Raw genomic sequence first — 15,283 nt, forward strand, 5'->3', positions numbered from 1 at the left:
TCATCAATTTGATAAGGACAATCTTGTGTCTGTTGCCTCTGAGATCTGTAACTAAGCTCCTCTTCTCTGGTGGGGCTGACTCCAGCTGATGGCTGGGAATACAACTAGAGGCATATCTAAATCCTGCTTTCATACGGACAAAATTGTCCATGGAAATCAGAAACAAGCATGGAACTGAAAGAAATGATAGGGCTGCTGAAGGAGTACCACCATCCAATGAGTGAGTTTCTGAATTGCAGGCATCCTGCTCTCTTCGGGGATGGACTCACTACATGCCACTGAATGAAGTTCATGTGCAGTTGAAGAACTAGAATCCCTGTTCTGCTCAATTGTCCTTGCTGGGAGTAAGCACAAAAAAGCCATACCACAGAGTTCTACTGTGCATGACCATCATGTAGCACAAGCTGGCACAGCCACTGATGAGCCTGAGATGCTCCCCTTTGACCATGGACTGGACTGATGGAACTTTTAGGCAGTTTCCCCTTGGCCTGCACTTGTGCTTCCCACTCCCCCATTTGGTTAAAAGCAGAAATGAACCTTTGGTGTTAACTAGCTCCTCCGTCTTGAAAAGACCTTTTATTACTCCTTATGAAAATAGCAAACGTCGAGTCAGAACCTGGCAGAAATTAATAGACTCCCTGGTAATCTAACCTTGGTTGATTTAATCCACCTATGTATACCTCATTTGTAAAATTTGAGCAATTGATTCAACCTCACAAGACTGTTTATGATACTAAAACTAGTTTGAAACTTGCAAAGGACTTAGAGCACTGCTCATGTTATGGTAACTGTACATTATGCATTCAAGCCACTGTTTTAAATATCTAATATATCAACAGTGCTGTAGAATGTGTAGTACATAACATGTTACTTATTATAAGGGCATGATGTATATTTGAATTGCTACTGTCTCTTATTTGCTGTGTGACCTGAGACAGGTTACTTGAACTCTCTGATGCTGTTTAATTATTTGTAGCAGAGGAATGCTAGCAACTGACCTGATTCTATTGGTGGTTACAGGAGAAAATGCACAGAAGAGCTCCACAATCTGTTGGGGATACCTCTCTAACTTAGTGCACAAGGGAGAACTAAATGTGAGACTTATTTCCTTCCTTATTAGGCATAATCTGTGAACTTCAGTTTCATCCAATATGCAGAATAATTCTCCCTGTCTCATTTTTGTTGTCTGTATGATGGAAATCATTCTAAAATAACCTAATTTATCTGAGAGATAGTATAAAGAAAGAAGGTTTTACTGGTATAAGCCCATGGTTTGTCAGCCAGCATTATTTTTTCTTATTAAACTATTTTATTTTTATTTATTTGCAAGCTGCAGATAAAAAGAGAATGGGCATCCCAGGGCCTGAAGCTGCTGAAAACGAACTCCAGATACATGTACCACCTTTTGCATCTGGTTTACGCGAGTACTGGCGAATCTAACCTGGCAAGCACCTTAACCACCCAGCCATCTCCCCAGCCCAGCCTGCATAATTTTTAGGCCTGTGTAAGGCAGACCATAGGGTGGGGATGTGGTGGTGAGCAGTTCTGATCATATCACAGCAACCAAGAAGTGGAAAGAGAGCAATGGGAAGATCATAGTGAGGCCAAATATGCTCTTCAAAGGTCCCCAGTGACCCTGTCTTCCAAATAGACATGCCTTCCACCATTCTTCCACCTCCCAGGAGTTTATTCAAAGTCTGAACCCATTAGTGGATTAACATAAAACCATTCATTAGAACACCCTTTTGATCTAATCATCTCTGTGTTAGATTTTAGGTGAGCTGCCTCTCTTTCCCCCTCTCCACAGTTGTCCCAAGCACCCTCCACCCACCCCATGTACCCAGGTCACTGATTTGTAATCGTCTCAGTCAAAGGGACAAAGTCAAGTTTTCCTTTTTTTTTTTTTTTTTTTTTTTTTACCATGGGTGAGGAAGACATTCCAGACTTTAGTTTCCTCAAGATTTTAGCAGAGCAGGCATTCCACTTAACTAGATCCCATAGGCTTGGGTCACAGGTGCTCAACTCCTAGTCCTGTTCCCCACATCCCAAGCAAGGTCCCTCCCTCACAGCACAAGATTTTCCCCAAGAAGCCTTATAATCACCACCCTTCCCTTGCTGCGTGTTCAAAATTCTTTCCTTTTGCTCAGGATCCCACCATTCTCTTACCAGGCATTCAGTAAATCTTGGACCCCTGAGAAATAGTCCATCTCAGAGACCTTCCTCTCCAACCCAAACCTTACACTCTGGAAATGTTACACAGACACACACCCAGAGGTGTGCTGCACTGGTCTCTTGGACATTTCTCAGCTCAATCAAGTTGATGGTTATGATCAAACATTGCAGGGTGACTGGGAGGATTCAATATAACAAAGTAAAGAATATGCTTGAACCAATGTTCCCACTTCGTAAGTGCTCAATAAATGATAATTGGCCTGGATGAGAGGAAATTAGGACAAAATTTTATCCTTCTAGCATCTTGATTCTCATTACCTAATACTACCTTTTACATTAGGAAGGAAAACTGGGCTGTTTTGAAGCATGAATTTAATCTTCAGGACGACACCTGGAGGAACAGCCACATCTCCTCAGGAAATGCAGCTCATATCCAGGGAACAGGCAAATTGGAAGCTGCCTGTGCTTATAATCATGACATCTTTCTGACTTGAAAAGTCTCCTACTTGCCAATTTATAGAGGGAGACACTGAGACAGAGGAATGCTGCTGGAAGAAATGACAGGCAAAGATTGGAGAGCCTATCAATTTCTGCTGCCTCCAATTCTGTCGTTTTATTTTCAAAGAATTAATGTACAATGTAAATACCTATCACTTAATTCACAATAACTCCATGCAAATATTTCTTGTTTCTGCAGCGTGTCTGTAGCCATCACTTTTATTGCCTTTCATTTTGCTATTTGCCTTCTCTCTCCTTGGAGTTTATTGGAAGCTTTGGGGAAGCTCCAGTTTCCCTCTTTGATGAGTGGCTGGGATAATGAGAGTCTAGAAGGTGCTTGCCAGCTCTGACATGAGGCATTTGTAGGGATGTCTCACGGATTTTCAAGATTGCATAAAATGCTGTTTCCTTCAGAAAAGTCCTTGTAAAAGAAGCTCATGTCCACCTTTCCTTGTATAATCCCATCAGATACTTTGGGAAATCAGTAGGAATAATTAACCCATTCTGGATAACACGTGCTTAGCTAATTGGGCTGAAACCCAAGGTTGGTTAGCAAGTTGGCTGAGTGCCAGGTAGCAGGTGTCTGCATAGAGTCAGCCCTGATTCTTTTTCAAAGGGAAGAAGGCCTATGTATGTTTTGTTTTCGAGAAAGTTTGCCTAGATTTTGCCCTACTCCCCCCCTCATTTGAAAATGCTGAGGGGAAAAAAAATAGTTTATTAGCATTGAAAGAAAGACTGTTTGTCTTTTCTGTTATTTGGCTTCCTCTTTCCAGTTTTCCAATCTTGGGTCTTCAAAGATCATTGCACTTATCTTTTCATCATTATTTAGTTTTTATTTTGATCCTAAGTATACAACTGGAGTGATTTTCTGAAGCTTTGCATTAAGATCTGTTGAACTGAAGCTTTTTATGCCTGGAGAAGACATTTCTGAATATATTTCTGATTGTTTATGTTTTACATTTTTACCTTTGGGTTAACTTGTAGTTTAACTATTCAAGCAGTAAATTTACATTTTGTTCACTTTCCTATATCTAACAATAAAATTTTGATTCCTTAGCAGCCCCCCACAGGAGTTTAAGGAAGGTCAGTGATGGATCCCTGGATATTTCAGCAGGATTTCTGGGTCTCCAGTAAGTGGGGAACAACATTCCCCACATTCCACTGATAAACAAGCATCTGGGAATATGCATCTGAATCCTTGCCCCCGGGGGTCATTTGGATAAACACATGCTTGAGTCTAAGAAGGGAGGGTTTCCCTGGGCCCAAGCAAATTGGGCTTGAGAAACTTTCTCATGAGTTTCCGGAATGTTGCTGCAAAGAATAGAATCCCACTTGAGCTGGCAGTGTAAGGATTCTAAGTGGCACACAAAACTCGAGGGCAGGAAATGGGAAGTAAGGCGCAGCTCTCTGTCTTTTTCTCTCTGTTCTCTTACCTTTGCATCTCCCGGCACATCTCCTCCCATTTCTACAGTGTCACTCATTGTGTGGAGGCCCCTGGGATATTTTGTGAAAAGAAATAATGTAAAGAAGCTATAGATGGCATACTCTGTCTTTGCACAAGAAAGCAGAGAGAAATCAACTGCTTTCCTCCCATCCCTCTAGTTCTGAATTCTTAGGATCTGTCACAGCTCTGAACTACTCTTACAAAATGTTCGAGCAATTATCATTTTTCCTCAAGTGTGCAATGTCATCAATGTGTGATATCTGAGGTCATGCTGAGCAGTATCTGTGAATGACACTCTTCCTTCTCTATTAGCAGGATTAAAAATCTGTGGCTCATGGAAGAAGAGCAGCTTGAATCTCTCCCGGAGCATCCTGGCAGATATCCATGGCTACAACTCTCTCTCTCTCTCTCTCTCTCTCTCTCTCTCTCTCTCTCTCTCTCTCTCATCTCTCTCCCTCTCTCTCTCCCTCCCCCCCCCCTCTCTCTCCCACTCTCAGAATTGGCCTCAAAATCCTCCTTGGAACGAATGTCTGGATAAACAAATACTGTCTGTCTATCCACACAACTGAACACGATTCAGCCCCAAAAGAATGAAATATTGAGATATGCTATAAGATGGATGAACCTTAAAAATAGTGTGCTAAGGAGCCAGATGTGATTGCTCACACCTATGATCCCAGAACTCAAGAGTCTGAGGTAGGAGGGTTTCCTTGAGTTTCTAGGCCAGCCTGTGCTACAGATTGAATTTCAGGTCAGCCTTAGCTGGAGTGAGACCTTGCATCAAAAAAAAAAAAATGTATGTGCAAAGGGGATAAAGAATATTCACAAAAGTAAAGTATTATATCTGTATCTAAGAGTGAAGAGATGAGAAAGGAAGCCAAGATAAGTATTTTGAGCAATAAGTACAAATGTACCCTTTGCTCAGGGAAAAGGAATTGACTTGCAACATCCCAAGAATTAACATGTGCTGTGACAAGCATGTATGATTTCAGCTACGTGCAATGTCCACAGTAGGTAAATCATTGTGATGGTGCTAGGGAAGGAACTCAAGGCCTTGAGCATGTGAGGCAAGCTGTCTACCACTGAGGCTATATCCTTAGCCTCAAGAACAGGTAGATCTATAGAGATAGCCAGGGCTCTAGTGCTCACCAGAAGCTAATAAAGGGAAGGATAGAGGGCAGAACTGACTTCTTGATTGGTTAGGATTTTGTTTTGGGGGTGAGGAAAATGTCTTGCAGTTAAATTGTGTAGGTAATACCTGCACAATTGTGAATATATTAATCTTTTTCAATTGTTTTGAAGAGTGAATTTTATGGTATATGAATTATATTTCTATAAAATACAAGAAAATAATCCTTAGTATAGCACTTCGTGAAATCATTAGTGGTGAAATTGGGAAGTGTCATAAAATCTGAAGTTCTTCTATTTAGCTTTTTTTTAAAATTTATTTATTTATTTATTTATTTGAGAGAGACAGACACAGACAGAAAGACAGATAGAGGGAGAGAGAGAGAATGGGCGCGCCAGGGCTTCCAGCCTCTGCAAACGAACTCCAGACGCGTGCGCCCCCTTGTGCATCTGGCTAACGTGGGACCTGGGGAACCGAGCCTCGAACCGGGGTCCTTAGGCTTCACAGGCAAGCGCTTAACTGCTAAGCCATCTCTCCAGCCCCTATTTAGCTTTTTATGGGTGAGCTAAGATCCCCTCCAGTTATGCACTATGCCATTACAGGCCTTTGGGCCTTGACTTGTACTAGAATGTATTGCCATTTAACATCCATTCCTTCTGAAGTCCTATGCCTCCAGTACAATTGGAACATCCTCTGAAAGTCTCCCTTAGTTCCTTCCACCTTTATCTTTACCCCAAAGCAACCGAATTCTCCCTTCTGTATACACCAACTATACTTTGTGTGTTACTCTAGCTAAGGTTACTAATTGCTGCTACTGTAATTGTCTAATTATTGCTCAGAATTTTCATCTTGGCTGCCTTCCTCATCTCTGCATCTTTAGCACTTCTATATGCTTCTGCCAAAAACTAAAAAGATAATTTCCTCACTTTCAAGATGACTACAGATTATGACACAGACATTCAATTCAGTATAAAAGCATGTTCCTAGGATAGGTTGGGGTCTGAAGGAGAAAATAGCTGATGAAAGATGATAGAAGAATTGCTATCTGAGAATAGCCTGAATATTTGAATACGACCTCCCCAGATGACTTGGTCGTGGTGGCACATTGCTATAATCCCAGCACTCTGAGGTTAGAGATAGGAGGATCAAGGTCATCCTCAGTTCCACAGCAAGTTTCAGACCAGCTTAGGCCACATGAGACCATGTCTACAAAAACAAATAGTGACAAAAAATTTCTCCAGATGAAAAAGCAGCATGTACTGCTCCAAGGAGAGAAGTTGACTTCCAACATTCCAGGTAGAGAAATTACCATGTGCTGCTACAAGCATGTCAAAGTGCATGACATATCCTGAAACTCCAAAAATAGGCTGCTTATGATTGGTAACTGGAGAGAGGTCAGGGACAGAGCACGATAAGCTTTTGTTACCATATTCTGCAGGCAGGAGCAAGTTATCAGTGTTCAAAGGTTTTTATTGTTTGTCTGTTTGTTTTGTTTTGTTTTATTTTATTTTGTTTTGTTTTGTTTTTGTTTTTTAAGAAGTGACACAATCAGATTCAAATTCTAACTGGAGGAATCAGTCACTGTTTCAATATTACAATGTTGAACAGATAGAAACTATTACCACAAGCTAGTATAATGTAAATTGTATATGGTGAGTGGTCTGTATAATCTGAGTTTGTCAGCTCTAAGACCATTTGAACTGAATTCTGCCAATGTCCCCAGTGTTTTCTTGAAACCCCAAGTCATCAACACAACTATCCTATACAAGACATTTGTTACACAGTAGTAGAAAACTAACTCAGGACCACTTACAATTTAGGACTCCATTTACAATATAGAAAGAATTTCAGCAAATTAGGATTAGAAGGAAATTTTCTAAATTTGATAAGCTTTACAGTGAGTCTATTCTTTTAAAATATTTCATTTTGTTTCCCTGGTTTGGGCCAAACATCATTGCTACCACCTCATGTTCCCTAGCCACAGGACCTCCATGTATATTCACACTTAATGGGCTATGTGGCCATAGACCCTACACATCAAACACCAGTGCTCCACCTCCACTAGTGGGCCTCGGGTAAGCCCTGGTGTCATGAGGGAATACCCCTCACTCATCACTGCTTCTACAAATCCCCAATAGTCTTCACCACAGAAGAACCCAGTGCAGTAGTGCTCTAAAGATGCCCATATTCATGGTCACTAAACATGCCTGGAGTCTTTACTGACAGGTGACATGCAGAATATATGCTCTGTGACCTCATTGAGGTCCAAGATGCTGCACTTCATGTGACTGGTACCTTTACACTTTCCTACAGGAAAGATCTTTCACTTTCCAAACAAGTCCATGAATTCTAGAAAAAGTGAACTCTTCTGTCAAATGCACAAACATCAGTGCAAAGAATAAAGTAAAGAAGATAGGGGAATGGAATCTATGTGTCAGAAAAGCAGAAGGGAAGGAGAAGGAAAGGGACCAACAAAGGGGACAGGAGAGGACAATGGGGGAAGGGGGACAAATAAGAAAAGCATACTGACAAATGTATATAAAAATATCACAGTAAAGCCCATCATTTTATATGCTAATTTACAATTAATAAAATTTAAAAAAACATGGAAGAATCAAGGAAATATAATTTTTCAGTGATTGACAGGAAAGTAATTAAGATCTATAAACTGTTTGACAAAGTATTAAAAATAATCATCTTAAAAGAACTCAATCAGCTTCTTTCTTCTTTACAAGAGAACACAGACAGCCCTACTAAACCAGGAAAATATTATATGACCAAATGGTTATAAATAAAAACATAAAAACAAAGAAACAAAAGAAGCAAGCACACATTGTGTAGCTGAGAGTACAACAAATGAGTGAATAAAAGTGCAATAGAGAATGTTAAAGGATTTGATTAACAAATGCATAAATCTGTGAGCTCAAAGACAGGTCATTTGAAATTATACCTGTTAGAAGGATAAGAGTTGGGGGAAGAATGACAAAGAGTAAAGAAAAGTTTACAAGATTTTGAGATTCTATCAATAAATATACTGGATCATTAAAGACTACCTATGAAAATCCAAATCAAGCATCATATTCAGTAAGGTCAAGGCAAAGACGAGGATGTCCACTCTAGCCATTTCTGTTGAGGATTGCACTGGAAGTCTAAGCCAGAATAATCAGGCAATAGAAAGAAAAAAAAAGTCATTAAAGTCTGGAAGAAATTGAATGTTACAATCAAGTGATCTTATATGTATAAAATCATAAAAATTCCACTGAGAAAAGATCAAAACTAATAAATGCAGTAAAATTGTAAGATACAAAAATTCCAAACATAAAAACTAGTTGGGGCTGGAGAGATGGCTTATCTGTTAAGGCATTTGCCTGTGAAGTCTAAGGACCCAGGTTTGATTCCCCAATACCCATGTAAGCCAGATGCACAAGGTGATGCATGCATCTGGAGTTTGTTTTCAGTGCTAGAGGCCCTAGTGTGACTATTCTCTCTCTCTCTCTCTCTCTCTGATAAATTAATAACGAAATACAAAATTAAACCAGTTGTATTTCTATACACTAACAATAAACTATCTTAAAAATTCATTTAAGGGCTGGAGAGATGGCTTAGCGGTTAAGCGCTTGCCTGTGAAGCCTAAGGACCCCGGTTCGAGGCTCGGTTCCCCAGGTCCCACGTTAGCCAGATGCACAAGGGGGCGCACGCGTCTGGAGTTCGTTTGCAGAGGCTGGAAGCCCTGGCGCGCCCATTCTCTCTCTCCCTCTATCTGTCTTTCTCTCTGTGTCTGTCGCTCTCAAATAAATAAATAAAAAAATAAAAAAAAATCATTTAAAAGGAGGTTATAGAGATGGCTAAGCAGTTAAGGCATTTTTGTACAAAGCCTCATGACCCAGGATCAATTCCCCAGTACTCACATAAAGCCAGATTCACAAGGTGGTGTATGCATCTGGATTTCCTTTGCAATTGCTAAAGGACATAGTGTGCCCATTCTGTCTCTTGCTCTCTCTCTCTCTCTCTCTTTGATTGCAAATAAATATTTTTACATTCATTTAAAAAGTCATAAAAACATCAAAATACTAGGAATAAACATAAATAAGGAAGATATATTTGGAGGCATTAATAAAGAAATTAAAGAAAGTAGACAAACGAAAAAAAATTCTGTGTTCCTGGATCGGAAGAATGCATATTGTTAATGTGTTCATATGATGCAATGTGATCTGTTTCGATATGTATACATCAAAATTCCAATTATACTTTTCACAGAAATATTTGTTTTAAATCCATAAAATTATATGGAACAAGATAAGTCATCAAATTGCCTAATTAATCTCTTTGTTTTTCTCTTTCTCTCCTTCCTTCCTTTTTTCCCCTTTGTCCTTCCTGTCTTCCTTTCCTTCCTCTCTATTTCTCTCAATGGCTCTAAACCCACTATGTAGCTGAGGATGACTTTAAGTTGTGATCTTTTTCCCTCCACCTCCCTAGTGCTAGGATTATAGGCCTGTGCTACCATTGCCACTTGAGGTAGCACTTGGGATTGAACCCAAGGCTTCATGTGTGCAAGGCAAGCATTCTACCAACTGAGCTACATCCCCAGCCCTCTAAATTTTACAATCACTAAAGGACCAAGAAAAGCTGAGAACAGACTTTAAAAAGGAAGAGATATATAAGGTAACTTACGTGATCTGATTTTGAAACCTGCTACAAAATTAATCAAGCTAGTGATTAGTCCTTAATAAGGACAGACAACTAATAGAAGCAAACAAAATAAGGAAAATGGACTTAAACACATAGGGTCAATGGAATACTCCATTGCCATTCAAGCGGAAAGAAAAACCTTAAGCAAATGCTGTTGGAGCAGCTAGATGAATGAGTTAAAAATGATAAATCAAAAGAATCCTGGCTCTTGCCTTATGACAGGAACAAATATCTGGAATATTGATTACAGAATGAAAAGTATAAGCTATTTTAATAAAGATTTTACAAGGAAACATAAGATGATATCTTTCTAACCTTTGAGTAGACAAAAAAAATCTAGTAGAGGACACACACAAAAAAATAAATCTAACCGGTTGCAGTAGGAGGGTCATTCCAGCCTACCTGGGCAATATAACAAGATGAGGTCTCAAAATAAACACACAAAAATACAAACTAAAATGCCACAAAGGACAGCACAATCAAAAATAGGCAAAAGCTTGATCAGTAATGTCACAAAAGGAAGTAAATAAAAGAAATAACAAATGCTTAGGCAAACACATGTATATGTACATATGTAACACATAGAGACACACATATATACACAAACAATGAGCCACAGAGAATTCAGCCATCATGGGGGGAAATGGCAAGATGAACAATCAAAACAATCAGATTGACAAATGGCTAATTTCAAGTCTTTGTCTATGTCAATTGCATTCCTGTCTTGGGGCCTTGGAATCTGCTCTTCCTTCTGTCTTTCACAAAATAATCCCATAATTTCAATCTTTCTCTTGTTCAAGTTTCTCTGTTCAAATGTCTCTTCCTCAGTAAAATTGCATTAAGATTATATCTTGTTCATTTTTGTTCAACTCCCTATCCCTTCTCCCCACTTTATATTTTCTCTAAATCTCTGTATCAGTTATTTTCTCATTGCTGGGACAAAATACCTGATCATAGACCATTTAGCTAAGTAGAGAATTTATTTGGGCTTATAGTTCCAGAGGATGTGGTCCATCAAGGTGGGGAAAGCAGTCCAGGACCATATGAGCAGAGAGAGTAAAGAGAGCAATGGATGATGCTGCTCAGCTCTCTTTCTCCTTTTTATTCAATCTGGGAACACAGCCCACAGAATGGTGCTGCACACATGTGGGGTTAGTCTTCCCATTCCAATTAGTCTAATCTAGAAAATTCCTTGTCAACATTCACAGACATTTGTTTCCATGGTTATTCTAAATCCTGTCAAATTAACAACCAGTGATTAAGCAGTACAAGCATCAATTACATTATCATGGATTTCTTAGAGAAGAGACTGACTGATTGGTCATGACTGGATCCCAGCACCTACAGTATTGGTATATAGTAAACACTTGACACATATACCTTTAATGAATGAATGTATCTATGTATGAGTAGGTAAAGTGATAAGCATTTTCTGAGTATCTACTCTTCCCCTGATGCTGAGCTTGGTACTGTTTGCAAGACATTTGAGGTAGGACTGGTTGAGGAGGAAGGCTGCTACAGAGACTTAGAGTAAACTACAGCCTAGAATAGTAATATTTCTAAGCTGAGTTAGGCCAGACCAGGATATTTTCTGACTACAGGACTGCCTCCAGTTATATATGTCCTTTGCTGATGCATACCTGTAAACAGGTATTCACCACATGTTTTCATGGCAATAGGGTTAAGCAACTGCAATCTACTGGCATTTCTCAAGAAGTACCACCTTTGGATATTCCTACATCAAGAATATTAAAAAAAAAAAAAGGCTGGAGAGATGACTTAGCAGTTAAGTTGCTGGCCTGCAAAGCCAAAAGACCCAAGGTTTGATTCCCCAGGACCCACTAAGCCAGATGCACAAGGTGGCACAGGCATCTGGAGTTCATTTGCAGTGGCTGGTGGCCCTAGCATGCCCATTCTCTCTCTTTCACTCTCTTTCTCTCCCCCTGCCCCTCTCTCTCTCAAATAAATAAAAATAAAAAAATTATTCATTTGAGAGAGGCAGAAAAATAGAGAATGGGTGTGCCAGGGCCTCTAACCATTGTAAATGAGCTGCATATATGTGCATCACCTTGTGCATCTGGCTGATGTGGGTACTGGGGATTAGAACCTGAGTCCTTAGGCTTCATATACAAGCACCTTAACCACTAAGCCATCTCCCTGACCCCAAAAAATATTTTTTAAAAAGAATATTATATATAACACCTGACTCAATCCTGACTGGGCATGGTGGTGCATGCCTTTAATCCCGTCACTAGGAAGGCAGAGGTAGGAGGATCACCATGAGTTCAAGGCCACCCTGAGACTACATAATGAATTTCAAGTCAGCCTGGACTAGAGCGAGACCCTACCTCAAAAGGCCAAAAAGAAGCACATTTTTATTCTAATTACGGTTTGCCCGGACTTGACTACAAAGTATTGATGCCAGAGTGAAGATGTGACTCCTACCATGCACACTCAAAGTCTTAAGCTTCAAGCTGGTACAAATCATAGATTAAGTATAAATGATATGGTACTGTCAATGCTGAAGTAATAATATAAAGAGTTGAAAATTAGATTGGAGTGGCCATTAAAAGTATAGTTTGGGGGAGGGAATTACCATGGGATGTATTTTATAATCATGGAAAATGTTAATAAAAATTAAAAAAGAAAAAAAGAAAAAAAAGAGTATAGTTTGGGACCAGTTCAGTCCATGTTAAGAGAGAGGTCGAGGCTGAAACTTTAAAGGTAGGAGACATCTCCTTAGATTTGTTACTTGTAGCCATGGGGCTACAAGAGTTCACCTGAGAGTAAGTGGAAATAGAAAACTATAGAGTTCTGGCTCATTCAAATGTGAACTGAAATAAAGAGCATTTAGGATGGGGCTTTGTGAACTTCTTTTCCTAAAAGAAACACAAAATACCTGCCATGGTCTGAATGTGATTGTCTTTCAAAATTTCCATATTTTGAGATACCAATTCTCAATATGATGCTTTAAAAGGTATGACCTGTGGGAGGTGATTGAGTCATGAGGGTGTAGCCCTAACAAAAGGTTAGTGCCGTTATAAAAGAGACCCAAGGAAGCTTGTTTGTTCCTTCAATTATGCAGGGATACAGTGAAAAGCCATTTTCTGTGACCTAGAAAGCAGCCCTTACTCAATACTGAGTCTACAGGTGGTCTTGATTTTGGACTTGCAAAACTCAGGAAACGTGTTGATTGTGTTCTTTGTAAGCCATACAGCTCATGACACTTGTTTTTATACATCAACCCAAGCAAACGAAGACAGTTCTCATTCTAAAATATCAAACCAGAAGCAGTTTTTGTAGATTATTAGGTGGACATGGTGGCACACACTTGGACTGCTAGCACTTGTGCTGACTCAGGAGGGTTGAAAGTTCAAAGCCAGACTGGGCTAAATAGTGATACTCTAATAAAAAACAAAAGAAACTAGCCTTTTTGGTCATAGTTTTCTTTTTCCTTTTGCTTTTTGCTCACTAGGAAGGTTTCTAGTTGGGTCTGAAATGACCACGAATTAGTGTTGTGTTGTCTCCAGAGAATACCTGTTTGATTAAAGCAGAAACCTTGAAAAGCATTGCTGCACTTAAGGACAGTTCTTTGCATCAGTACAAAAGACTTTTGGCAAAACTGCTAGGATAATTAAGGAATTTTCTGGAAAGAGGATGCTGGGAACTTCATTTCTAGAAATTGTTAAGGAAAACAAAAATGTATTAAATGATTGGAAAACCTCATGGGAATGCTGTGTAAACATCTTTGGGTACTCTTTTTTAGTTAGTTCTAAGAAAATCCCTTAAAAGGTAAATTCTTATGATCATAATACCTACAAAATCAAGTGATCTCCAAAAAGTCACTGTGGTGGTTTGATTCAGGTGATCCCCATAAACTTGGGTGCTCTGAATGCTTGGTTCCCCAGCTAATGACAATTGGAAATTAAAGCCTCCTGGAGGCAGTGTATTGTTATGGCTGGGCTTATGGGTGTTATAACCAGTTTCTCCATGCCAAAGTTTGGCACACTTTCCTGTGGCTATTGTCCACCTTTTGTTGGCCAGAGACCGATTTTCACCCTCTGATCATGTCGTCATTTTCCCCTGCCATTATGGAGCTTCCCCTTGAGTCTGTAAGCCAAAACAAACCCATTTTTTGCCCCCAAAGCTGCTCTTGGTCGGATGATTTCTGCCAGCAATATGAACCTGACTATGACAGTCACCAGTGAAATGTCATATGCTATTTTCCCAAGGTCTTTAATATTCTTGAGATGGGGCTGGTTAATAGGAATAGGAATGCTATGCTCCATCAGATGTCCTAGACAGGGTATGGTCAAATTGGCCCTTTGCCTTTTACTTACCTTTTAGTCTAAGAGACCACCTGTTGGCACCAATTTCCCGTGCAGCACCTTGAAGCTGGTGAGGCCACTTTGGCGGGAGTGACATCTTTAGAAGATCTGCACCCCGCTTCTGAGAAAGCCGCCTCTGAACCCTGGCAATGACACAGTTGATGTATTTCCTGTATAGTAATAGCATATTTTTCAAGTGATGACCCCTCACAACAAAATCACATACATGCAACCTTCCCACAAATTCTAGTGAACATTCATAAAAATAGCAGGCCATCTTGGATTTTCTATGCAACTTGGGCCAGTGTCTAGGACCCTAATTACTCCCTCTATGCCCTGAGATCACTCAAACTTGGTATGGAATCAAAGTCAAAGTAGTGTTTCTCTGAGCCACCCGTTCTAACCTCCAATATAATTTCAAGGGCACAGTTGAAGAATTGTGTGTTTTAAACTGTTCTGAAAGAAGAATAAATCAAAGTGTGATAAATTGTTAAAAACAAAATCTTATAAATGATGTCATTTAGTTATGACACTGCATTTTTCAATTCTCAAGGTGTCTTCAGCATTTGGAAATACAAGTTGGGTTAATTGGGCTAAGGATGTAGCTCAGTGGCAGAGTGTTTCCCTAGCATGTGTTCCACCCCAACTGTGATAGTTAAGTTCTGTGGTTGGAATCTGCCGACATTCCTCTTGGGCAAGTTTATGAAGTTGCTTCCAGAAAAGATTAACTGAAGGAGGAAGTCATTCTTTCAGAGTGAGTCCTCCTGTTGGCATTGGTGGGCTATATATAAGGAAGGTCTGAGAGAACACAGTCACTTTTCACCTGGCTGCCTGCTACTGGCTGGTGAGTGTCTTTTACCTGGCGGCACCTTATTCCCAAGTGCTCACTATTTACTCTATGCATATATACTCTGTTCAACTATCCTTTCTCAGTATTAAAACCAAGTTTTCATCTTTCTTCAGCTTTCCAGTGTGGACTGAAGGCCAGAGACTCTTCAGGAAGCCTCCAAGCCTTCAGCCTTG

The 15,283-nt window shown here is 39.8% G+C and overlaps 1 pseudogene; it reads right to left on the minus strand.

The window, feature by feature from the left end:
• LOC101617776 overlaps positions 1–14,537 on the minus strand; it is an 87,981-nt pseudogene extending 73,444 nt beyond the window's left edge.
• Between the last annotated feature and the right edge of the window lie 746 nt (positions 14,538–15,283).

Source organism: Jaculus jaculus, chromosome X, assembly GCF_020740685.1.
Source record: "Jaculus jaculus isolate mJacJac1 chromosome X, mJacJac1.mat.Y.cur, whole genome shotgun sequence".
Classification (NCBI taxonomy): domain Eukaryota; kingdom Metazoa; phylum Chordata; class Mammalia; order Rodentia; family Dipodidae; genus Jaculus; species Jaculus jaculus.